Genomic DNA, 24827 nt, shown 5'->3' on the forward strand with positions numbered 1-24827 from the left:
CCAGTTCTCATCATGACTACAGAGGAAGAATCGACTAGGACAGCCTGGTCGGGGCAGTGGTCACCACAGCACCCACAGCGGGAGGCAGACCTTTTGGAGACCCTGACTGCCCTCACCATAGGCAGAACAGTTCCTGCATCAGTGTATCATGGCCTTCCAAGGCACTCATCCATCTTACACAGATTTGATTTACAGGATTCTGCCAGACAGAATTAAACATATTGCTTTGAAAAATTGCAGGGAGCCTAAACTTGTAACAGTTCCATTTTGATTGAATCAATTTTCTAAGCATTTATCTTTAAGAGTTCTAAAGTCCATCTATAGCAGTGGTTCTCAACCTGTGGGTCACGACCCCCTTGGGGGTTGACTGACCCTTTCATAGGGGTTGCCTAAGACCATCTGCATATCAGATATTTCCGTTATAATTCACAACAGTGGCAACATTATACTTATGAGGTAGCAATGAAGTAGTAATTTGATGGTTGGGGCCTACTACAACATGAGGAACTGTATTTAGGGGTTGGAGCACTAGGAGGTTGAGAACCATTGGTCTATAGTGTGTGCCTCCCCCGTAAACTTTATGTTACAAGGAAGTGCTAAAAGGGACCCTAGGAGTGGTTTACTTGGGGCCATCAACAGCTGTCCAAGGGGAATGATGTCGAAGAAAGGGCATGAAGTATCACTCACTACAGACATTTCCACAAGCAGTGATTCCCTCCCATAAACTGAATTCATTATAAACCAGTGGGTTCTGGAGAGGTGAAAACCTCCGTGAAAGGTTATGAGGGGATGTGACTAGAAGACAGCAAATATTCATAAGGGAACCCCAGGATGCCACCCAGTAAGAGTGATGACTTATTATTCTTTATTTTTATTGTTGTTTTGTTTTGTTTGAGGGCTTCTCTGTGTGGCCTTGGCTGTTCTGGAACTCTCTATCCTCAAACTCAGGGATTTGCTTCTCTGCCTCTCTGCCTCTCTGCCTCTCCGCCTCTCCACCTCTCGAGTGCTAGGTCCAAAGGCATACACCACTACTGCCTGATCTACAGAGCCAGTTCAAGGCAGCTGCCTGAAACAGTGACAAGCCCCAGGCTCAGTGAGATGCCCTGTCTGAGGTAATGAAGTATAGAGGAAGGCACCCAGCGGGCTCCTCTGACCTCCACATGCTTACACATAGATGGGGTACTCATACACATGTGCGTCCTACACATAGCACACAGCTATACAATACACACACACACACAAACGTACTCCTACAGATCAATGAAATGGACTTAGAGTCCACAAGCACTTCATCTTTAAAATAATATTTTGCATTTCAATAACACGAGAACTTATTCTTATAAAATTAAATTTAGTCAATATTTTTATTTATTTTAATAAAAACAACTCAACAATAGCTACCTTACCTAAATATATTTTATGTACTACAAATTTTCTATCAATTGATTTTTGATAAGAACACAAGACATTTAATAAGGAAAGAAAAATCGTTTGTTTGGTTGGTTTCTAATTGTGTAGTAGCTTTGCACTGTGGTAGTTTTGCTATAATCATGTGTCTGGTAAGGGGCATATATTTACAGTAAGTACCAAACCCTTGGGGCTTGGCATAACTCAATGGTAGGAAGCTTTCTTGTATATGCAAGGCCCTAAGTTCTCCCTCTCCCACACCTCGAATCCCAATAAGCAACAACAGCAAAAGAAAACTCTCAAAGCAACATGGAAGAGACAAGACGTTTACAAAACAAGCAAAGGGGTCCGCTCTCCACTTCCAGCACCCGGAAGGCAGAGGCAGGCAGGTCTCTACTGCCTGGACCACACAGAAAGTTCCCGGCCAGACAGGGTTACTCAGTAAGAGCCTGTCTGTAAGGGAGGGAAACAGAGGGGGAGGGGAAAGAAGGAGAAGAAAAGGGGAGAAAGGAGGGAGGGGGAGAGCAAGGGGAGACAAGGGGGGGAGAGAGAGTGGGAAAGGAAGAGAGAGAAGGAGGGAGGGAGAAAGAGGGGAGGACAGAGAGGGGGAAGGAGGAGGGAGGGAGAGAGAGAGAACTTTATTTCTAAAAAAAATATTCAAATAGCCACTGGACCCCTGAAACTATGCTCTATATTTTAGTCTTTAGGAAAGCAGAAACTAAAACTACAATGCGTTATCATTTCATACGCACTCAGAAAGACAGCAATAAAAAAAGAATAGATGGTATCAAAAGCAATCTGGCAGTTCCTCAGAAAGCTGAGCGGAGTTGCCATTTGTATGAATAATTCCACTCCTGTTCCCCAAAGAAGTGGAATACACGCGTCCGCATACCCCACCAATCAACATTCACGGTAGCGTTACTCAAAACAGCTAAAAAGTAGAAACATCTCAAATGTTATCATTTGACAAATGGATCCAAGTTGGTCCCAGTGACCAACTTCCACCACCAGCAAGGCCCCTCCTCCTGAAGGTTCCTTAGCCTCGGCGTTTGCCACTATAGAGTGTGTGTGCGGCTATACAAATACATTTTGAAAAAACATGCCAATGTAGCCAACTACAAACAAAACAAAACAACAAAAACTTCCTATTTTGTATGATTCTATTTCTTTTTCTTTTCCTGTTTTTTTGAGGGGGGGCTTGGGTTTTGGGGTGGTTTTTTGAGGGGGACTTTTGTTTGGGAGGTTTTGTTGTTCGGTTTAGGCAGTTTGTTTGTTTTTGTTTGTCTGAGACGGGGGCTCACTATGTAGCTATGGACAGCCTGGAACTCACTGTGTGAACTCTGGAGATCTGCTTGCCTTTCAAGTGCTAGGATCAATGGTGTGTGCCACCACACCCTGCTGGGATCAGAGGAGTGTGCCACCACACCCTGCTGGGATCAGAGGTGTGTGCCACCACACCCTGCTGGGATCAGGAGTCTGCTCCACAACTCTGAACACGCTAGACACCACTGGATCACAAGTGTGAATGGGTGAAGTGTGTGCAAACCATATCTCAATAGAGGCGATTCAATCACTTAAGAAAGATTTATTTTATTGTTTACTAAGCGTTGGCATGCATGTGCTCGTATCCAAGGGCTCATGGTGGCCACAACAGAAGCTGGAGGGGATTGTGAGGGGCCAGGAGCAGGTTCTGGGGCTCAGACTTCTACCCCCTGTAAAGTCCACAAGCACTCTTAACTTCTAAGTCATTTCTCCAGCTCCAATAAACATTTTTTTTAAAGCAACGGAGAAATAAAATAGTGACCATACAGACAAATCTAAATGAGCAAGCCATGCAGCATTGAAGAGGTCACTACAGACACAGGGAACAGAAACGCCAGAGCCATGATGTGTGAAGGAAGGACACTTAGGGACGAGACAGTCTAAGTGCCTTGTTTTGTTTGCAAGGGAAATAAGGATATTATTTAACTACAAGATTGTTGGACAGAATGCTTAGCAAATTAAGGGGGGAAAAAAGGTACAAAACCAGAAATACAATTATTGATCAGATTCACAGAAGGCAGAACAGGAAAAGAATTAACAGAAAGCACAAAATAAGATTAAAGAATTAATCCATCACAGCACAAAATCACAATAATGTAAAAGGACTAAATTAAAGCCCGAGACTTAGATTTAAGTCAATTAAAAGGCTGATTTAATTTAAGTTAACTGAGCTCCATGCTATGTTTTTTTTAATTGCCTTTTCTGTTTACATTGGGAATTAGAATAAAATCGCATTCAAATATTTTTCCTTGCCTTTTGACTTTAAGTGAGACACTCTTTGTATCTCATCATTAAAAGTGTTTTAGGGTCAAGAAACCTTGCAGCTCTTTCAGAGCGACTAGCCTTGCAGGGATGTGACTGTTACCCTTGTACTCTGTACACAGCGAATTATCATTTAAGAGTGAGGGTGTGATTTAAAAGCTATGACATTACAACACTATCTCTAAAAAAAAAAAAAATCTTTTATGGAGAAAGCTCCTAAACTCCTGCAAAAGATCTAGAGACAAGCTACGTAGATGGAGAGATGTGCTCCTGTGTGGAAAGAGAACTGCACGAGACTCCCTGTCTTCCGAAGTGTCCATTACACATTTAATACATTTTACTCAAGATCTCTGAGGAATTTCTTCACTGACTTTAATAAGAAGGTCGGAAAATTCATTCAGGAGAACAATAGGCCCCCGAGTAGCCAAAGCAATTTTGAAATGATACATAGAAAATAACTCACCCGAAAGACATCAGGACACACAGCAAAATGACAGCCATTAAAGAACCCCTGTGACAGATTTGGATGAATAGAACGATGGGACATTTTCTGAAAAAAAAAAAAAAAAGAAGAAATTAGAATTTGGAATGTGACAAGTGACATTTCAAATCATCAGGGAAAGGAAGGCTACTCAATCAAGAGCAACCAGGTTTTGACTCGTAGTGGTTTTCTTTGCTTATTTTTTGTGGGTCTACAAAATCGAAGCCAAGGCCACTGAGCTAAGTATATTTCTAAAGAAAAAACAAAACAAAACAAAACAAAAAACTAGATTCATAGGCTGGGTCCAGTGGCATATGCCTTTAATCCCAGCACTCGGGAGACAGAGTCAGGCAGATCTCTTGTGAGTTGGAGAATAACCTGGTCTTCATATCAAGTTTTAGTACAGGCAGGACTACATAGAGAGACTGTTTCAAAAAAATTTTAAAAAAAATTCATGTGTCACCATGCTGCTTAGTTTTTGTCGAATTGACACAAACTAGAGTCACTTGGGAGGAGAAAGCTTCAGAGAGGAACTGCCTCCATCAGATTGGCCTGTAGGCATGGCCGCAGGGCATTTTCTTGATGAATGCTTGAAATGAGAGGGCTCAACTCCTGTTGGTGCTACTGCCCCTGGGCAAATAGTCCTGAGGGATATAAGAAAGCCAGCCAAGGAGCTGGAGAGATGGCTCAGCGGTTGAGAGCACTTGTTCTTGCGGAGGACCTGGGTTTGATTCCCAACGCCCACACGGTGACACACAACTATCTATACCTCCAGTTCCTCTTCTGACCTCTGCAGGCACCAGGCACACATGCGGTACACAGGTATGCATGTGTGTAAAACATGTGTACATATAAAATAAATTTCTTTTAATTAAAGAAAGAAAGCTGAGCAAGCCATGAGAGCAAGTCACTAAATGTTGTGTCCGGCCAGCAGACCACAACCTGGGTACTAGCCTGGAAAGGCATTTTGGAAACCTGGAAGAGAAGAGGGGCTAGGTGGCGAGAGAAAAGAATGTAGCCAAGACAGTTACTCTGATCAAGGCTCAAATTTTATTGTTGCGACACTAGTTATGAAGGAAGGGGGAGGGGACCCGATTCCCGCCGAATAATCTCTGGTCCAGTAGAAAGGTGCACGTGTGTGGCTCCGCAGGTTCCAGCAGTGGGCGTGGCAGAACGAATGAGCAGGAAGCTCCACCCCTGAGCAAGCAGGTTTCAGGCTGGGGGAGGGGAGACTACAACTAAATAGTGTCCTCCATGCAGTGTTCACAATCTTCCCAATGCTGCAACCTTTAATACGATTCCTCCTGTTGTGGGGACTCCCCCACCCCCATAAAATTATTTTGTTGCTACTTCATAACTGTAATTTTGCTATTGTTATTAGTCATGATGTAAATATCTGATATGTATGCCCGAAGGCACCAAGGAGACCCACAGGTTGAGAACCGCTACTCCATGGTGACTGCTTCAGTTTCTGCCTTGGGTTCCTGTCTTGGCTTTCTTCTATTATGGAAGTCAAGCAAACCCTTTTCTCCCCAAGCTACTTTTGGTCGGAGTGGTTTATCACAACAATAGAGAGTTTACCAGTTTTGTGTGTGTTGGGGGGGGGGGGTTGGAGTTAGTTCCAGCCATGGTGAAAAACTGCAACCAGAACTATAGGAAATATTGATGTGCCCTCTGTCTTAGTTAGGGTTTTACTGCTGTGAGCAGACACCATGACCAAAGTAGCTTTTATAAGGCCAATGTTTACTTGGGGCTGGCTTACAGGTTCAGAGCTTCAGTCCATTATCATCAAGGTGTGAACATGGCAGCGTCCAGGCAGGCATGGTGCAGGAGGAGCTGAGAGTGCTGCATCTTCATCTGCAGGCTGCTGGGAGAAGACTGACTTCCAGGCAGCTAGGATGAGGGTCTTAAAGCCCACACCCACCGTGACACACCTACTCTAACAAGGCCACACCTTCTAATAATGCCACTCCCTGGGCCAAGCATATACAAACCATCACACCCTCCAATGAAGCAGGGTTTCTTAAATAAGACAAAAGCAAAAGTTAGCATGAAACAATTATACACTGAGTTACATGACTTAGAAATTAGTCTTTCTCTCTCTTTGTTTCTATCATTTGTTTTTGAAGACAGAGTTTCTCTGTGTAGCCCTGGCTCTCCTGGAACTTGCTTTGTAGATCAGGCTGGCCTCAAGCTCACAGAAATCACCCTCCCTTGCCTACACAGTGCTGGGATTAAAGGAGTGTACCGTCATGCCCTGCTAGAAATGGTTTTTCATGATAAGTATACCACTGACAAAGTGAAAAGACAAACATAGACTTGGTGAAGACATCTGTATCTCACATTGCCAAGCAATCGCTATAAAAAGTATACAGTCTATTCTTAAAAGTTATAAAGAAAAAGTAAACACAACCCTCCAAAAAAGAAAGAATGTATAAAATTGTGTGTGTGTGTGTGTGTGTGTGTGTGTGTGTGTTAATTATTCTTTTGGTCACTGTGACCACATACCTGTCCAGGACTTAGGAGAAGGAATGATTTGTGCTCCTGGTTCAGGAGTGCCTTCACCTTCATGCAGAAAGCCTGGCTGTCAGGAAGCAGAAAGCCTGCAGGAAGCAGGCCAGGCTCTAACCTACTAGACTTACCAGTGGTGACCCATTTCCTCCAGTTTGGCCCCACCTCCGCCACATCCTCCCTGAAATGCCACCATCTGAGGACCAAACATTCAAATAAGAGCTGTGGGAGACATTTCACACTGAAACCGCAGCTGACTGCAACCAAGCAGGTAGCAGAAGAGGACATTTAATGGTCTGTGGTCACATGAAAATGTGTGCTATTAAATTAAAAGTCAGAGAGATGCAAATTAAAACAATCAGAAGCTGTTTCATGCCCCCCAGAAGTGAGACAGTACCAGCAGGTGATTAGAATGGAGAGAAACACAGGGACACATTTGGAAGCTAACAGCTGACCAACAATTCCACTTCCGTGTGTCCAGAGACATGGGGACTGGAAGAATGTCCTTTTCAGTATTCTGAAATAGCTAACCGTGAAAGCAAGTCGCCTGACCCACAGGAGTAAAAAGGAGCGAGAACAGTGTGGTTACAGAAGCAGTTCAACACTGCGTTCATCACAGTGAGTGAGCCAGGTCAGCTGGATGGCTCTGGGATGGGTAAATCCAACGGGCATAACTAGCTAAAAATGAAGCAAAGTAACACATGATTTATATGAAATTTAAAGTTCATGAAACAAGAGTACGGATTGCTTATCAGTACACAGTACAGACGTTCAATCTTCCTGGTTGCTAGGCACATCCATGAAAAGGAAAAGGCCCTTCAATCCAGCTGTGCTAATACCGCACTGTCTGGAGAGGCCCTGGAACTTACACTCCACAGCGTCTGACTTATGTCTTTATTTATTGCAGGTGGGAGTTGAACCAAGGGCCTTGGGCATGCTCAGTAAGCACTTACCACGGAGCTGCACCCAGACACACTTGAGACCAAATGAGGCCAACATGAGAACTGGCCACAAAATTTGTACAAAGAATGCTGAATGGTTTCCAGAAGTTTCTGGTGTTACCTGTTAGTTTCTCTTTCCTAAGCAATTGGTGATGACTCTCAATGAGTGGGGCTCTGGGATGGCTCTGGGACGACCCTGGGATGCAGGGATGGCTGTAGGGATGAGTCTGGCCTGCTCTATGAGCTGCCATGCTGGCCACAGCCTCTAAATCTTTTGGCTTGGTAGAAGAGAACCATGATCTTCCCTTAATTTTCCCATCGCACATAATATGCACATTTACACACGACTTCAGGTACCCACATCATACACACTCAAAACCACGAAGAAACACTAGAACCACTCCCTCATCCAAACACCTGGATTCCTCCCTTCTCTGCAACAAGAGCAGGCTGTTTAACCATTCAGTGTTGAGTAGATAGTGTGGAGTCAGATCTGATTACATAACGGCAGACTGTGGAATGGTGGGGTGTGATGCCCACAAACACACTGCTCTTAGATAACAAAGGGCAGTGGTATAATCCACACTGGGACCGCCGTAACACAGTAGCCCACGCTCACATTCTGTGACTTTTCTTTCTCACTTTGGGAGCAGAGCTAACCTCATCCAACAGTCTAGCTCCGAGTTCAAGGGCTCTACTGTATGTAAAGCTCTTCTCTACGTTGAGAGACAACCCTTCTTTTTCCCATGCCCATTCTCCAAGGCCCTCACACCCTACTACTCTACTGTCGTGGAGTCGGTAGTTGTCTGATCCTTATTTCTCCTGCTACTTTTTTGGGATGGTGCCGCAAGATGCTGTTTGTCTTTGATTCATCACAGGGACTCATTCCTACAAGCAGCCACACAGTCCAGGCGCTGTGCTGGATCAGGGTCCTCCGCGGACCCTCACAGCCGACAGCAGTGGACAGCTGCTCCATTATGTGCAATTGGCTGTTTGTGTTTTCAGTCCTAGGGATTCAATTCAAGGTTTTGAGGATCCAGACAAGTGCCCTACCCACCGAGCTGTACCCCAGGCCAGAAGCTTGGGAGCACCCACCTCATTCTATTGAATTTGGATGATGAGTTCAGAGGTGTAGACAGCTCTTAGCTTTAAAAAATGGCATGCCTGTGGGAAAACTTCTTTTGCAAATCAGGAAGAAAATGCCTCTTTGTATGAATCACTTTTTTTTTTTTTTGGTTTTGTTTTGTTTTTAGTGTGTTGGCAGAAAGAGCAACTAGCAAACCATTCCTGGAAGGCCTTCTGCGTCCCTTAGAATCCACACGTGGACATCCCTGGAACCTGGCCCGTAGGTGGCAGTCTCCCTTCATCCTGGTTCCTGGATCACAGCCCTCAGGACTGTAGGTGACACTTGTATCTTTAGTGTCTCCTAATGTTAACCGTTTCCTCTCCTCGGTGGTCTGCTCATGGGTGGGGGCGGGGCACACAGACACTAAGTAGAACTGAAGAAAGAAACGTGACCTGGAACAGTTCAGAGCCAGAAGCTGGGGTGGCACCTGCTCCCCACAAGCTGCCCTAGGATCCTCTTGCAGAATGGATAAGTAGCAGACAGTTGCTCATGATAAGCAAAATGAGGTAGATAAAGCTGCTGAGAATCAACCTGTTTGCAAAAAGTCGTTCATGTTGGTGTAAGCCTTTGTCCCTGTCTGGTCTCCCCTCCCTTCCTTGCCAACACATCCCCACAGAGTTTGCAGTGGGCCTCCCTCTCCTAAATAAGGCCCTGCCCTCACCCGCCCCCACAGACCTCCTCAACAAGATTCAGAGAGACCCAGCAGAGGTGAAGACTGCAACATATTCATGGGTACACATGAATGAACCCTCCTCCTGCTGCTGCCGTTCTTGATGGGATGGCCAAAGGAAACTGAGATAAAGAAAAGGCAACCAGCCTCTGCATTTCCTCCAGCCTAAAGGCTGGCACTGGGAAGGGAGGGGGGGTGCCAACCTCCTGGCCCTTTGGGGCAAACCTGCCAGTGGGTCTCTAAGCCACCAGCATGGTATGTCTGGCCCCAGCTGTTAGTGGAGCCAAAGGGAGATTAAATCATTAGCATCAAAATGCCTGAGATGCCCACACAATGCTTCCTCAGTGTTTATAAAAACTGACTCAGCATAAAAGGAACCAGTGCTGGGCGGATCTCAGGTCTTCCATCTGAGTTAGAAAGCAGAACGCTTTCAGAATCCTACCGGCACCCAGAAAGGATGCTGGCAGAGGGAAAGATGCCCTGGTCTGTTTTAATGTGCTTTTTTGGTCCACAAGTAAGGCCTCAGTTAGATCTTAGGTCCGATTCCCCAGCCTCAGAGTATCACCCAGGCTCTGGGACAAAGCAGATGCGCACTGTGCAGATATCTCAGAAAGCATCCTGGAATCACGGGTAGCCAGTGACCAGCCTGCTGCAAATGTATTTCCCTCCAAAGAAAGAACCCTGAAGGAGTGAGGAAGAGGAAGACAGAGACCAAAGGAAAGCAAATCCTCCGGGGCTCCACCCCACCCCCCCCTCTCCCCGCCCCTCCCCCCTCCCCCAGCCTAAGGAATTCTGGTGAGAACCGGTTTCAAGCAGCTGTCTCCTAAAATGGTCCTCAGACATGGATGGGGTTCTTGGGGACTCTCTTACTTCCTGGTCTGTTTGTCCACTTTGGTCTCACTGGGTGTGTTGTGCTTTTGAGAGCCTAAAACTGATCTGTCCCTCAGGAAGACAGTCGTCCTGACCAGACAGTGCAGTCTGTCAGTCTGTCCCACGTGGTGGTTTGAGGCCAGTGAGGTAGGCCAATGATCCTACTATGTGGCTCCAGGAAAGTCACCTACAAGAGAGCTGAGATTGTCTTACTTTCAGCCCTGCCTACGTGCAAGGTCATTTCTGAGATCACCAAGGTCCACATTGCAGTAGCCCTGCTAATGTATGTCAGAGGAATTCTTCTCAAGGCACAAACACCTAAAAGCTGGTGGCAAGGTACTGTGGCTGGAAGGCAAGGTCATTAAAAACAGGAGAATACCAGGGTTCAACTGAACTGTTGTCTGTGCCAAGCCCTCTAAGACTACGACTCACGCTTCATCCCAGATGTAACATGAGGTGAAGGAACATGCTGGCTCTTCAGGTTTTCTCCCTCGAAAGCAAATCTCCAGGAATTCAGATATTTTTTCCCCTACCAGAAGAAGGAGAAGGAGAAGGGGGAGGAGGGGAGGAGGAGAAGGAGGAGGAGGAGGAGGAGGAGGAGGAGGAGGAGGAGGAACTGCTTAAGAGCATGTAGAACAAAGCCTTGGTAGGTTGTCTAAACGGTCAGAACATCCCAGCCTCCACTAGGTCCTTAAACTCTCCACAAGGGTCCTCCACTGTTCATCTAAACCACCCCAGACGCCTCCAATCACTAAGGGAAAGACTGGAATTCAAACCATGTTAGCTTAATCCAGGCCCCGCCCCATGCACTCGGGAGGCACCACCTGCTCACTTCTTCGGAAGGAGAAGCCAGTCACTTGATTAGAAAAGGCTTTGCTGATAAAGAAAGGGACAAAGAATGTTCTGCTTTGCTGGAGTTGGGAGATGCGTGTGCGGTAAGGGAGTGAGTGCCAAGGCCAGCAGATGAAATGAACGGATTAGAGGGAAGTCACTGGACACCGTATTCACCAGCTTCAGAGACACTAGGATCCATGCGAATGGCACAGAGCTTCGGAAAGCCATTTCAGAAAGTCGCTGAGAGTCTTAAAATGAGCAACAGCAACAGTGGCTCACTCCATCTTGGTAGGGGGATCAAATTTTCAAAGGTCGAGGGAAATCTCAGAGTGAGCTTAGTCCCAGCTCCCAGGGTGACGATGACTTTGCCTTTTGTCCTTTCCCCCTTTCTGGAGTGGACTCTCTTGTTTTCTCCATATTTATTTCTAGCATTTCATCTCTTTTAGGGAGTCCCCAGCCTCACAGACTGGTAGAAACATGGTGACCGTCTACACTTTATCGCGAGAGCATTCAGTAGGGTCACAGTGGCATGGGTTTCCATTTGATTTACATCTGCTCAGGACATGGTCAGGCCCATCCTCCCGGACCCACAGCCGTTTGGTACTCACCGAGTGTCTCCAGCATGTTGCTCAGCACACATGTGCAAGGGTGGGGGAGGTGTGGTAGTAAATACTGTTGGCTGTCGGAGTGAACAGATGAATAAAGAGAAGTTGCTGAAAGCAGAAAAGTAACATTTACTGTAACTACAGAATCAAGGTAAAATCACCCAGGTGTGGCGTTTGCCATTGTCACTGGAGGGTGCTCAGAGCAGACCCTGTAGCAGCAGCAGCCCTGCGCTGTGCAGTAGGGGAGTACTGCCTGAGGTCCCAGCTGCTATACTCACAATCCATAGGAACCCATCCTCTGCTCTGCACTCAGAATCCATAAGAATTTTGTCTTCTGCACTGATGCTGCGCCTGCACTGGGCTGCCCCCAGCCAGGCTTTAGCAGTGGTAGAGGGAACAGAACACCACTCATTCCCAGAAGAAGCGGGACTCTTCTGACTGATGAGTGGGGTTGAGGGACCCTCATCAGTCTTATCAATAGTTCCGTTCTTGCTAAGTATGCTTTTAATCCCAGCACTGCAGAGGCAGAGGAGGGGGGGGGGTCTCTGTGAGTTCAAAGCCAGCCTGGTCCATCTAGCAAGTCGCGGGCCAGTCAGGGTTACACAGTGAGAGGGATGGGGCTGGGGATAGGGACGGGGATGGGGACGGGGATGGGGCTAGGGATAGGAACAGGGACAGGGACAGGGATAGGGACAGGGATAGGGATAGGGACAGGGAGATAGACAGACAGACAGACAGATAGCAAGAGATAGATATAGGAAGAGGGAGAGAGAAGATATAGGTATAGATTAGAGATAGAGATAGAAAGATAGAGACAGATGGAGAGATGAATGTATATAGAGAGAAATAAATGTGTGTATATATTTGAAGGCACTGACTATGTGGATAACTTTTTAAGGTTCCACAGTTCCACTTAACTGTTTCTATACCAGGCAACATTGAAGTACTTCTCAACGTTTCCCGTGACTATCCCTGTTGAAGCTTGTTTTGTTTTGTTTTGTTTTTTCATTGTGTGTATGGACAATTAACTCCGGACAACCATCACCTTCCCAACTTAGACTGTTCCCATCTATGAACGTGACATGTTTGTCCGACATGTCCCTCCCCTGTTTAAATTTTCCCTACATTGCCTTACAGGACCTCTCTTACATTCTGTTATGAGTGATTTATTCTTTCTTCTTGTGTGGGTTCCCTTCTGTCATATTCTAATTGGTAATTGTTTCTGCATAATTAGACTATTAATTTCCTAATGTTGGCTGCTTAGGTAGACTTTCCTGTCATAATAAATGTTTATTTGATTCTCTCATTTTGTTTTGTTTTTTAGGTAAACAATATTATCTCCAAAAATAACAACTCTATCTCCTACTTTCAAGTTTTCATACCTCTAATTTCCCCTCTGGTTTAGTTATCCTGCTTCATATTTCTAACACAGTAGATAATAATGGCTATAATACATATTTCTATTTATTGTCTGACCTTAATGGGGATTTTTATTCTGAAATTTTCAACAGTATATACAGATGAGATAGGGCTGTGGTTGTATATGTTTTTATTTCCTTTTTGTAGGGGTTTTCTGTTAGTGTCCTTTTTTTTTTCAAATTGACACAAGCTAGAGTTATATGAAAAGAGGGACATTAATTGAGAAAATGCCTCTATAAGATTAACCTGTGGGGCATTCTCTTGAGCAATGATTGATATGGGAAGGCCCACTCCACTGTAGGCAGTGCCATCCCTGGGCAGGAGGTCCTGAGCTGTATGAGAAAGCAGGTTGAGCAAGCCACGAGGAGCAAGCCAGTGAGCAGCAGTCCTCCATGGCTTCTGCTTGAGTTCCTGCCTTGACTTCCTGCCCTGAATTCTCTCAGTGCTGGACTGTGATCAGCATAAACAAGCTGAAATAAACCCTTTCCTCCACAAATTGCTTTGGGACATGATGTTTTATTATAGCAATAGAAACACTAACATACGCCACAGGCTTCTCTTCTTCTCCTTCTTCTTTCTTCTCCTTCTTCTTCCTTCTTCTTTCCTCCCTCCTCGTCCTCCTCCTCGTCCTCCTCCTCGTCCTCGTCCTCGTCCTCCTCCTCCTCCTCCTCCTCCTCCTCCTCCTCCTCCTCTTCCTTCACTGCTCAGGTTGAATATTAGGCCTTACACATTCCAGACAGGCACTCAGCTCCTGAGCCCTGGCCCTCTCATGGCCTCTTAAATCATTTACTGGGTTTCAGTTTTGTCCTTTGTTTGGGAGTAGTTTAAATAGCATTAAAATAAGCAGCCCCTTAAAAGTCTCATAGAATTAGCCTAAGGCGTTAGGACCCTTTGGGACCAGCCTATTAATAACATTTCCAAATCCCTCCACATTCATTGGTCTGTTTAGACTTCATTTCTGTTCTGACCACGTTGGGAAATTTCTATTTTCTAGGGACTCCATTGTCATTTCTGTGCAGAGCACTGAGCAAACAGATAGCCATGATCTCTTCAACTTCATCCTTACATCATGCAGTTAAACTTGATGTTTTTCTTGATTAGATTGACTAATATATCTATATTGTGCTTGTTTGCCCTTTCCCTGGATTTTATTGTAAGAAGTGAAGCATGCATCTTTACTTAGACTCTCTTTCCCACCTATCCTTCCTTATTTCATTCTTTTTTCATAAGTAGACATTTAATATACTTGTACTGTTTCTCACTTTTCGATATGAAATTCCTTGGATATCTTTCTGAGCACTAACTTGGCTATCCCCATAGATTCAGGGCTTTCTTTTTTAAAATGCAGATTTCTCTATATAGCATAGGCCTCAAATTCTTCCTGCCCTCTCATCCAGAGAGCTGGGTTTCAGGTTCAGAGATGGCTATGACTATGTAAGAGGCCCTGCATGTGCATGGCTGGGCTGATGCTCCATACTTTCGACATGGTTTGTCCAACACGATTATTGGAGACTTAAAATTTTCCATACTAAGGTCTTAGGTTTACAATTACTTAAAAATAATGTTTTAGTTTTACAGAAATGCTGTTAGAGACTTTTAAATTATTTCTTTATTTGATGTGTGTGACTGTGGATATAAGAAGAGGTCCGGGGACACATTTTGAGAGTTGGTTCTCTCCTTTTCTTTGAGTCAGGGTCTTTCTTGTTGTTTCTGCCTGTAATTGTTAGGGTTTCTATTGAAGTAATATAACATCATGACCGAAAGAAACTTGGGAATAAAAGGATTTATCTCAGCTTCATGTCACAACCATCACTGAGGGAAGTCAGGGCTAAAGGCAAGAACCTGGAGGCAGGAACTGAAGCAGAAGCCATGCAGGTGTGCTGCTTACTGACTTGGTCCTTACGGCTTGTTCAGTCTGCTTTCTTATACACCCCAGGAACGCTGCTCACAGTGACTGCTGGTCCCTTGAACATCAATCATTAATCAAGAAAATGCTTGCCTATATATTAATATTATGGAGACATTTTTTCAATTAAAATTCTCTCTTTCCAGTTATTTCGAGTTTTGTATTAAGCAGACAAAACCCAACCAGGTCACAAGCATGCTCTATGCTCCAGGCTGGCTGGCTTTGACCTTCTGAGCAATTCTCCTGTTTCTTCCGCTCCTTTCCCAGTAGGAGCTCTGGGATTATAGATACTCAGGTCATCAGCCTTGTGGAGCAGACACTTCTACCTGCTGGGCACTGTGACAGTCCTGCTGACAGAGAATCTTTGCTGTACTGCTAACACAGTTTGAGAATTACTGCAGTGTTATTTCAACCCAGTGAAGTCACATTTTTCCCACTAATGAATGATTACTTTAAAGAAGACATATTCTCTGATTCAGCATTTCAACATCTGAATATGTATATTCAAACAGTTTTCTAATAGTGGTGGTGAGGATGATGGTGGAGGTGGTAGTGGAGGTGGAGGTGGAGGAGGTAGTGGATGTGGTGGTGGAGGTGATGGTGATGATGGTGGTGGAGGTGATGGTGGTGGTGATGGTGGAGGTGGTGGTGGAGATGCAGGTGGTGGTGGAGGTGGAGATGGTGGTGGTGATGGAGATTATGGAGGTAGAGGTGGTGGTGATGTGTTCTGCATTTTAGACCATGTCGTCTAGGCTGGCTTTGAACTTAAAATCTTCCTGCTTTAGCCTCTCAAGTAGCGAGATTATAGATGTGTAACCCATACTCAGCAGGATCTATCTTACTTATTAGGCTATTTTGATGTCCAATATTCTTATTATCTCTACTCTTCAGTTTTATATCAAACAATTAAAATCTTCTAGCACTAATATTTTCTTTCTTGTTCTCCTTTTATTCCCTGAAGTTTTATTGTGTTTTTAGCCTCCTTGTTCTGCTTTATTGACTCTTTTCATTGCGTTTTTGCTACGTAATTATTCTCCAAACCTATGCACAGATCTTCACTGTGGCTGACACCTTTGCCATTATAAAATGCCACACTCTTCCCTTACTTGACGCTTCTTGTGTTAAATTCAAGTTTGTTTGATTTTATGATGCTAATTTTATTTGGTTGATTAGCCCTTGTGTTGTATAAATTGGCCAGTCCAAAATTTCAAGACACAATTGTCTTTATGTGTGTGTCTTACATGTAAACCATGGGACTTTTAACTTTCAGAGTTGGCTTGAATTTTATTTTTTTAACTTAACTTTTGCCTGAGCAGAAGAACTGGCTGCTGGGATGAGCACCTTCCTGCTGACTTCCTCTCCTACCTGCACCACACTAGTCACATCCTGCAGACATCCCTGGTACTCCTGCTGTGGGGACTCAGCCTCCCTCACCACTGGCCTCTTAGGACAAACACCACCCTCTGATCTTAGCTTGAAATCCTGAAGTCGACCTAAGTTGGGAATGAATGTGTTACATTGGATACTCCTGCTGGAGGCTTCTCACACAAATAAATATGAGCCAGGAAGCCGTACAGCACCAACAGACTTGTGTTTCACGTCCGGGGTGAAAAGCCAGGCAGACATTTTGTATTGCTATGACTTTCAAAACTCACCAAGATTACATTATTGATGATGTCCTTGAATAAAAATGATTGGATACACTGTAGAGGTTGTTTTAGACAAACAGAAACCATTGCTTGTCCCTAAGAATGGATACGTCTGGCTTCTGAGGAAGGGCATGGTAGCAACCATTCAAGAGCTCCACTGTGCTGGTCAAACCTAACTGTACAAAATGGTCCTAGCTTCACTCTCAGCTCCTGAGAGAATGTGGCAAAGCCTGTGTGGGAACAGCTTGACCTGCCTTCCACATTTGGAGCCTCAGTTGGGAAGAGATGGAAGCTGGGGACAATTCAATCATTCGGAGGCATCATCACTTGGGTCTGGTGGTTGCTGGCAACTGTTGGTAGCAACTCTGGCAACTGTGGCTGGACCTATTAGCAAATCCCCTGCACCTGGAGAAGCTGTGCTTCCTCCAACCTTAGCAATCTCTGACTTCTCATAGTCAGAGCTCCCAAGACCAAGACCAGAGGGCAGCTGCACTGTCGTTTACAATGTTATCAGAATGCATAGCATGATTTTCCCTTATTCTGTTGGTCAACCAGTCACTAAGACAGGACAGTAAACCAATAAAGCCCAGACTCAAGGGGGAATATACTCTACCTTGTAATGATGAAGCATAAAGAATTTGAAAATATATTTTAAATCTAACATGTCTCTCTGCTCACCACAGGAGTCTAACTGATATGTATGTATGTATATATGTATGTATCAATGTATATATGTATCTATCTACCTATACCTCTTTCACACACAGACATTATTATCATATATGTAATCATATGTATATACAGACATACATGGAATTGTATGATTTTACTAGTTATCAGCATATGTCATTAAAGTGTAGTGATACTTGTAGCATTTTGTAAGAAATAACACCAAAATCTAAAAGGAAGAATATATTGATAATTGACTAATAATAAATGTGATTCCAACTCCTGGTTGTTGCTTTTGTTTTGAGACAGGGTCTCCAGTAGCCCAGTTTAGATGTGCAAGAAAAGCTCAACTTAATTTTGCCAGAGATGATTTTGAACTTCTGATCCTTTTGTCTCTGCCTCCAGTATGCCTAGATTACACGTGTGCACCACCACATCTGGTTTATATAGTGCTAGGGGGTCAAACCAAGGATGGTTGTTGTAGTAAAAATTATTGGTTTTTCTTACCCCACCTTAAATCATTTAGTTCTCAAATAAAAGACACAAAACCCTTACTTATATTTCAAATAGGCCTTTAAAGCACTTGAGCTTGGCAGATATAAACCCTCTTTGCTATTTTGTCTACTACCCTTTCAATAACCCTGAGATATCACTTGCCATGTTTCATCTGGGCCACTCCTACTCCAATTGGCAGGTCTCATGGCTGTGTTCTCACAATCCACCTATCCCATTGCATCATCTTTTCTCTTTCCTCTCTCCTTGTGGTCTCTGCCTCAGACCCTGTGGTGGTTTAGATATGCTTGGCCCAGGGAGTGTAGGAGGTATGGACTTGTTGGAGTAGGTGTGGCCTTGTTGAAGGAAGTGTGTCACTGTGGGCATGGGCTTTATGACCCTCTTTCTAGCCACCTGGAAGCCAATCTTCTATCCACCTTCAGATGAAGATGTAGAACTCTCAGCTCCATACCTGCCTAGATGCTGCCATGTTCCTGCCTTGATGATAATGGACCTCTGAATCTGTAAGCCAGTCCCAGTTAAATGTTGTCCTTATAAGAGTTGCCTTGGTCGCCGGGCGTGGTGGCACACGCCTTTAATCCCAGCACTCGGGAGGCAGAGGCAGGCGGATTTCTGAGTTCGAGGCCAGCCTGGTCTGGTCTACAAAGTGAGTTCCAGGACAGCCAGGGCTACACAGAGAAACCCTGTCTCGAAAAACCAAAAAAAAAAAAAAAAAAAAAAAAAAAAAAAGAGTTGCCTTGGTCATCTTGGTCATGGTGTCTGCTCACTGAAATAAAATCCTAACTAAGACAGACCCCAAGCCCCAGGAACCAAAAATTCACCTACCTCTCTTCTGCCCAGCAATAGGCTATAGGCATCCTTATTGACCAATCAGAGATAACTTGGGGGGCAAGGTTACATAGTATCATTTGATGTATTTGAGGATCTCCTTGTCAGGGAAGGAGTGACCAGATCTTGTGGGCCAGTATTTAGCATTACAGGACACAGCAACAGACCGAACCTCAACAGATGGTATGCATGCTAGACCAGTTCTCCCAACTAAACTACATCTCCAACCCAGCTTATTCCAACTCATATGGTAGCCGGGAAGTGCAAGGATGGAAAGTCAGAACAAAGTTCCTTAGGGAAGTATTGCTGGTTCAGCTTCTCCAGCCATAGCCTTTTAACCAGGCTGCCATAACTACCCCCGTTCTTGGTGGGTGTGAAGTTTGTGCATCTTCTGCTAAAGCCTGCTGTAAAATGATGCAGTGTCCTCCCTCCGTGTTCCATGGGTGTGACCTCTGAACTCCCCACTCTAACTGGCCATCCTTCCCGATCATCCTGCTCTTCCCACTCACTGATGGCAGGGTTGACATTGGTCAAATGCTGACCATGTGCCAGTTTGTGAAAGAGTTATCAAGGTGATCACCACCCAGCCCTGGCTCCCAAGGGCTTGATGAGGAAGATGGCTTCATGAGTGGCAGAGTCCTGGGGGATTGAATCAGTCTGCAGGGGGCCCACAAGCCGCTTGCCCACATCCCTGCTTCCTAATGTGTAGTTTGCAGAGCCTCCACATTGGCTCAGAAGTTGGGTTGCCTTTGTGCTTTGTTAAGGTCCTCCCCACTTAGTACAGGGCCGAGTTGATCTTTGCTCAAGCCATGCCTGGGGTTTCCCATCTGTAATCCCAGCAACAGGCCAATGGAGACAGGAGGGTTGGGATTTCAAAGCCTCAAGACTTCATCTAAAAAAGGAAAGGAAGGAAGGGAGGGAGGGAGAGAGGGAGGGAGGGAGGGAGGGAGGGAGGGAGGGAGGAAGGAAGAAAGAAAGAAAGAAAGAAAGAAAGAAAAGAAGGAAGGAAGGAAGGAAAAGGTGGAAGGGAATCCAGTCTCAAAGGAGAAATAACCTCTAATGTTCCATAGTAGGATAACTAAGGCTGACAGCTGTCAATCATATCTTTCTAATAACTAGAAGAGGGCTAAGCAGTTAAACTTGCTCGGCAGTCAAGGGTGCTTACTTGCTCTTCTTGCAGAGGTCCCGAATTCAGTTCCCAGTTCTCACATTGAGAGGCTCATGAACACAAGTCCAGTTCTAGTGGACCGGGTATGTTCTTCTGGCCTCCGGTAGCACACTCACTATGTGCACACACAAACACACACAGGGAAGACATAATTTAAAATAAAATAAATCTTTTTAAAAGTGCCTGGCTTAGTGGTGCATGCGTGCGAGAGGCAGAGACAGGCGGCTCTCTAAAAGTTTGAGGTCAACCTGGTTTACATAGTGAGTCCCAGGCAAGCAAGGTTTACATAGTGAGACCCTGTCTCAAAATAAATAAACAAAAATAAGACCAAACAAAGAGGCGTTTGGATGACTCTAGCACAATGAGATTATGTTTTCAGGTGATGAATATGTGAAGTTCCCTGACCTGGTCATTGCACACTGTAAAATGTATGGAAATGTCACACCCTCTTAATTGTATGCATCCTTATTAAATGTCAAAGAAACTTCTAGTCTATCCCACGGGCAACTGGACCCTTTGGATCCTTCATGTATACTAGGAAGCCACTGTCTTTCCCACATTAAGACAATGGTTGGCAGAGTGGAAAGCTGGAGGGACATGCAGCCTTTCTGCCTCGGTTGAAGCTCTGAGTTAACCAACCCTGAAATCACTGTACCTTTGGACTTGGCGTGAGTCACTTTCCTCATGGCCTAAGCTATTTTTAACTGCTTTCTATTATCTGCATCCAAGATAACAAGGGGCGGGGGCGTTGAATATAAACAGAAGGAGAGGTTCTGAAGGGACAGACAGCATCAGCAGGAATGGTTTCCAATAACAGAGGTCACTCAGCTAGGACTTTGATGAGGACACGAAGCTGGACATGGAGAAGGAAGGGAGAACATGTCAGGAAGCAAGAAGAAAAGCTCATTTGCTAGGTGTGGTCTGTGTGTGTAACCACAGCACACGCTAAGCTGGGGCAGGAGGAACTCAGTTCAAGACCAGTCTAGTCATGTCGTGAATTCAAGACCAGATTGGGCAAAGCAGTAACACACTGATTCAAAAGAAAAAAGGCAGGGAGGGAGTGGGGAGCACAAGGGAGGGAGGGAGGGAGGAAGGAAGGGAGAATGAAGGGGAAGGAAGGAGAGTGGTAAGGAAGAGGTGGGGAAAGGAGGGAAAAAAAGAGGAATGAGGGAGGGGGAAGAGAAGGGAGAGGACAAGTGTTAGGGAAGGGAGGGAAGAAGAGACACAAGGAGACAGAGACACAGAGATTTAATATAATTCTCCCAAGGGTCACTTAAACCCTCCCCCTAGCCCCCCCCCCCCAAGCTTGGGTCCTTGTGAGCAACAACATGTAAACAATGAAAGGGAAAGAGTTTGGTCCACTAAGGGTTCAAATCACTTTGCTAAATTCAGTCCTGTAGCCAGGTATAAGAAAGAAGGGGAGTCTCCTCCATTTGTAGTGAGACATAAGCCTTGGAGATGGACTTGGGCCTCAGTCACCGATGGTGCCCAGACACTGCTGCTGCCCAGAAGGGAGCTGGAATTGTCAAAGATATTAAGTAAAAGTGAGTAACCAGAAAGGGGGAAGAGGTTGGCATTCTCTAGGTCAAAGAAGATTCCCTGTTAAAGCGAGAGGCATCAAGCAAGACGGTGCCCAGAAAGCTAAAGGTATAAGCTGCATGGCAACAAAGTCAGCACCCCAAAATAAAACTAATGCAAAGAGAAATTACAAGGGAAATGTCAATGCTGCCTCTATACCCAGGAGGATAGCTGTTGAGCAGGAAACTTTTTACTTAATCCCTAGGCTTCTGAGCCAATTAACTATTTCTATCCACCCCCTCCAGGTGGGTGGGAGCTTGGGATGCTCAGCCCCCTTCAGTCCTGAGTGTGAGCCTGCGTTTTCCTCCTTCTTAAGACCATGGAGTAGATCATTGTGGTATTGGCTTGTTTCCCTGTTGGTCTACTCCTGTATCTTTGCCTTTTAAAAGCCCTCTTTTGTGATGTGTAGTTAAAGCCTTTGGACTTCTTTTTAACATTGAAATGTCTGTAACCCTCTTACTCTATGGAGAGTATTTCCAGGCAAGTCCATGGTCAAACAGCAAATATCTTCTCTCTGTCTGTGGCTTGTGTTCACATTTATTTGGTAGTTTCTTGCAGTTAATTAACATTTTGTTTTTAAAGAAGTCTGGTTCAACTGACTTTTTTTGATAGTTTAAATGTAATTAATTTACCACTTTCCTTTAAGATAAATAGTATGTTTTCTGATTTATTAAAGAAACTAAAGCCAGATAGTGATGGCGCATGCCTTTAATTCCAGCACTTAGGAGGCAAAGGCAGGTGGATTTCTGAGTTTGAGGCCAGCCTGGTCTACAGAGTGAGTTCTAGGACAGCCAGGGTTATACAGAGAAACAAACAAACAAACAAACAAACAAACAAACAAACAACCAGAAAGAAAGAAAGAAAGAAAGAAAGAAAGAAAGAAAGAAAGAAAGAAAGAAAGAAAGAAAGAAAGAGGAAGGAAGGAGGAAGGAAGGAGAAAGGAAGGAAGGAAGGAAGGAAGGAAGGAAGGAAGAAAGGAAGGAAGGAAGGAAGAAAGAAACTAATACTTATACTGAGGCCATAAAGATACTCATGAAATGTTTTAGAATTTTCCTTCTTTCCTTTCCATGTATACGTGCTCTTAACCCCTGGGCTATCTTTCTAGCTCCTGAAAACATTAATTTTTTAACACTTCTTTAATTTTACATGTATGTTTGTACATGCACATCACGTGCTGTGTGTGCTTGAAGCCTGAAGAGGTCAGAAGAGGCATTAGATCCCCTGAGACTGGATTACAGATGGCTGTAAGCTGCCATGTGGGTGCTGGGAGCTGAATGTGTACCCTGATCAGTCTCTCAGCCCCTAGAGGTGTTCTTTAATATTATTTCTTGGGGGTTTTATGTTTACTCCTCCTAGTTATGCCTCTGACCTACGTGAAACTGATTTTGTGCCCTGAATGAGGTTGGACCATAGGGCATTTTTTTTCTCAGAGTTTATTCCACAGTAGATAGATAGATAGATAGATAGATAGATAGATAGATAGATAGATAGATAGATAGATATAGATGTTAGACAGTGTCTTTTTTATGTATTCCACACCAGCCTCAGACTTTCAGCAGTCTCTTGCCTCTGCCTCTTAAGTGTTGGTTTGTGTGACATCAAAAGCTCTTAACTTACAAGTCGCCAGTTATGGAGTCACACACCGCAACCCCAGCAGCCAGGAAACAGAAGCTGAAGGATCACTGAGAGCTCGAGGACAGCCAGGAATACAGAACAAGGTACTGTTTCTGTTGCTGTGTGGTGTGGTGTGTGTGTGTGTGTGTGTGTGTGTGTGTGTGTGTGTGTGTGTGTATAAAGAATGTATGTATTTGAGGTATATGTATATATGTGAGGGAGTGTTTGTATGTGTGAGGTCTGTGTGTTTGAGGTGTGTGTGTTGGTGTGTATATGAGTGTGTGTATGAGGTGTGTGTGTGTGTATGTATGTATGTGTGTGTGTGTGTGTGAGAGAGAGAGAGAGAGAGAGAGAGAGAGAGAGAGAGAGAAACTAATATAGACATTAGTTCCAGGAGTGGGGTTATTGTGGTGGATCCTGACCATAGTGCTTTGAGAGGAATGTGGAAGACTGTAATTTTGGGCTAGAAAATGGTTGAATGCTCCAAGCACAGTATAAAAGGCCATGCTAGAAGGATCGTGGCTGACAGTAGTGTTGAGAACAGAGAGTACTGTAGAGGCCTAACTCAAGAGGTTTCTGAGATCTCAAGGACTTTCACAACAACTGGGCTAGAGCCACTCCTGTGATACCTTGGCAAATAGTCTGGCTGCCTTTTCCCCTGTCTAAGATTGAATTAGAAGCCATAGGCAGATTTCTTTGGTGGAGGAAACCCTCAGACATCAACTGCTGATAATGTTTACAATAAAACAGAGCAAGTGAGACAGAAGGAGTATAAAACGTGTGGTTTACCAACGACACTAGGAAGCTTACAGCTTGTGCTGGAAGAGAGGTTGTGATTGTTAATGAGATTAGAGCTATTAAGGAGAGTATGCTCTATACTAGAATCAAGTGAAGGGTTTCCCTTGGTGCTCTACCAAGGTAAGCTTCCAGCCGGGGAAAGGGAGAGGCTTAAGGGGATTTCTGCTCCTAGAAAGCAGGCACAAGCATAAACAGTGACTACTGCCATTCAAGAGGGTGAGGGTTCATCCCAAGCTAGCAAGGGACCTTGACAATGTTGTTCAATATGTTGTTAGGGTTAGAGTCATAAAAGGCACAAGAGTGAGGGGCCGTAGAACCCTTCTGTGGTTCTGAGAGTCACTGAAGCCAGGGAGCAAGTGACAGGGGACCATCCCCCTCCGGAGCAAAGGCCCTGACGGGGAGAGGCTGTGAGTGGCCATTGTGGAAGGTTGTGAAAGTAAAGCTTGGGTTACAGTTGGGTACCCTAAGATTTTGGAGAAGCCAGAGCCGTGGGATATCTGCTAAAAAGAGATGCTCACAGGGAGTATAACCAGCCCAAGAAAAAGATGTATGTTGGAGGCAGCTGGAGACGCAGAGTTCTTTAAGTTCTTTGACACCAGAACTATGGGATTTGATGCTTGCCCTGCTGGGTTCTAGATTTACTTTGCTCTAGCATTTTTTCATTATGTTCCCATTCACACATTTTGGAAAAGTTATGTATCTTCTGAACCATTATATGTTAGAGATACATAAATTGCTCTTTGATTTCATAGGGGTTTCATTAAGAGATTGCCTTGAGCCTCAGAAGAGACTTTGGACTTGTTTTTGGCATTGTTTAAAAAAAAAAAAACTATGAGGATCTTTGAAGTTGGACTAAATGTATCTTGCATTATGTTATATGTAGGCTTATATTTTTTCAAAACCTACTTTAATAAGGGTTCTTAAATGCTTTAACCT

The 24827-nt window shown here is 44.5% G+C and overlaps 2 long non-coding RNA genes across 3 annotated transcripts in view; one reads left to right on the forward strand and one right to left on the reverse strand.

The window, feature by feature from the left end:
• The window catches only part of Gm51798, a 36149-nt gene extending 18532 nt beyond the window's left edge, over nucleotides 1-17617 (forward strand). The window contains exons 2-3 of the long non-coding RNA XR_003948997.1: nucleotides 8898-9041; nucleotides 16391-17617. This is a non-coding gene — a long non-coding RNA (predicted gene, 51798). The remainder of the gene's footprint in view (nucleotides 1-8897; nucleotides 9042-16390) is intronic.
• Nucleotides 1-20117, reverse strand: part of Gm40630 — a 40383-nt gene extending 20266 nt beyond the window's left edge. Inside the window, exons 1-4 of one of the 2 annotated variants that reach the window (XR_871601.1) lie at nucleotides 19899-20117; nucleotides 11753-11857; nucleotides 6701-10839; nucleotides 4175-4261 (exon numbers count right to left, since the gene is read on the reverse strand). This is a non-coding gene — a long non-coding RNA (predicted gene, 40630). Of the gene's footprint in view, nucleotides 1-4174; nucleotides 4262-6700; nucleotides 10840-11752; nucleotides 12251-19898 lie in introns of those variants that run through there. The other variant, XR_871600.3, reaches the window with a different exon arrangement.
• Nucleotides 20118-24827: the final 4710 nt, after the last annotated feature.

Source organism: Mus musculus, chromosome 10 (assembly GCF_000001635.26).
Source record: "Mus musculus strain C57BL/6J chromosome 10, GRCm38.p6 C57BL/6J".
Classification (NCBI taxonomy): Eukaryota; Metazoa; Chordata; class Mammalia; order Rodentia; family Muridae; genus Mus; species Mus musculus.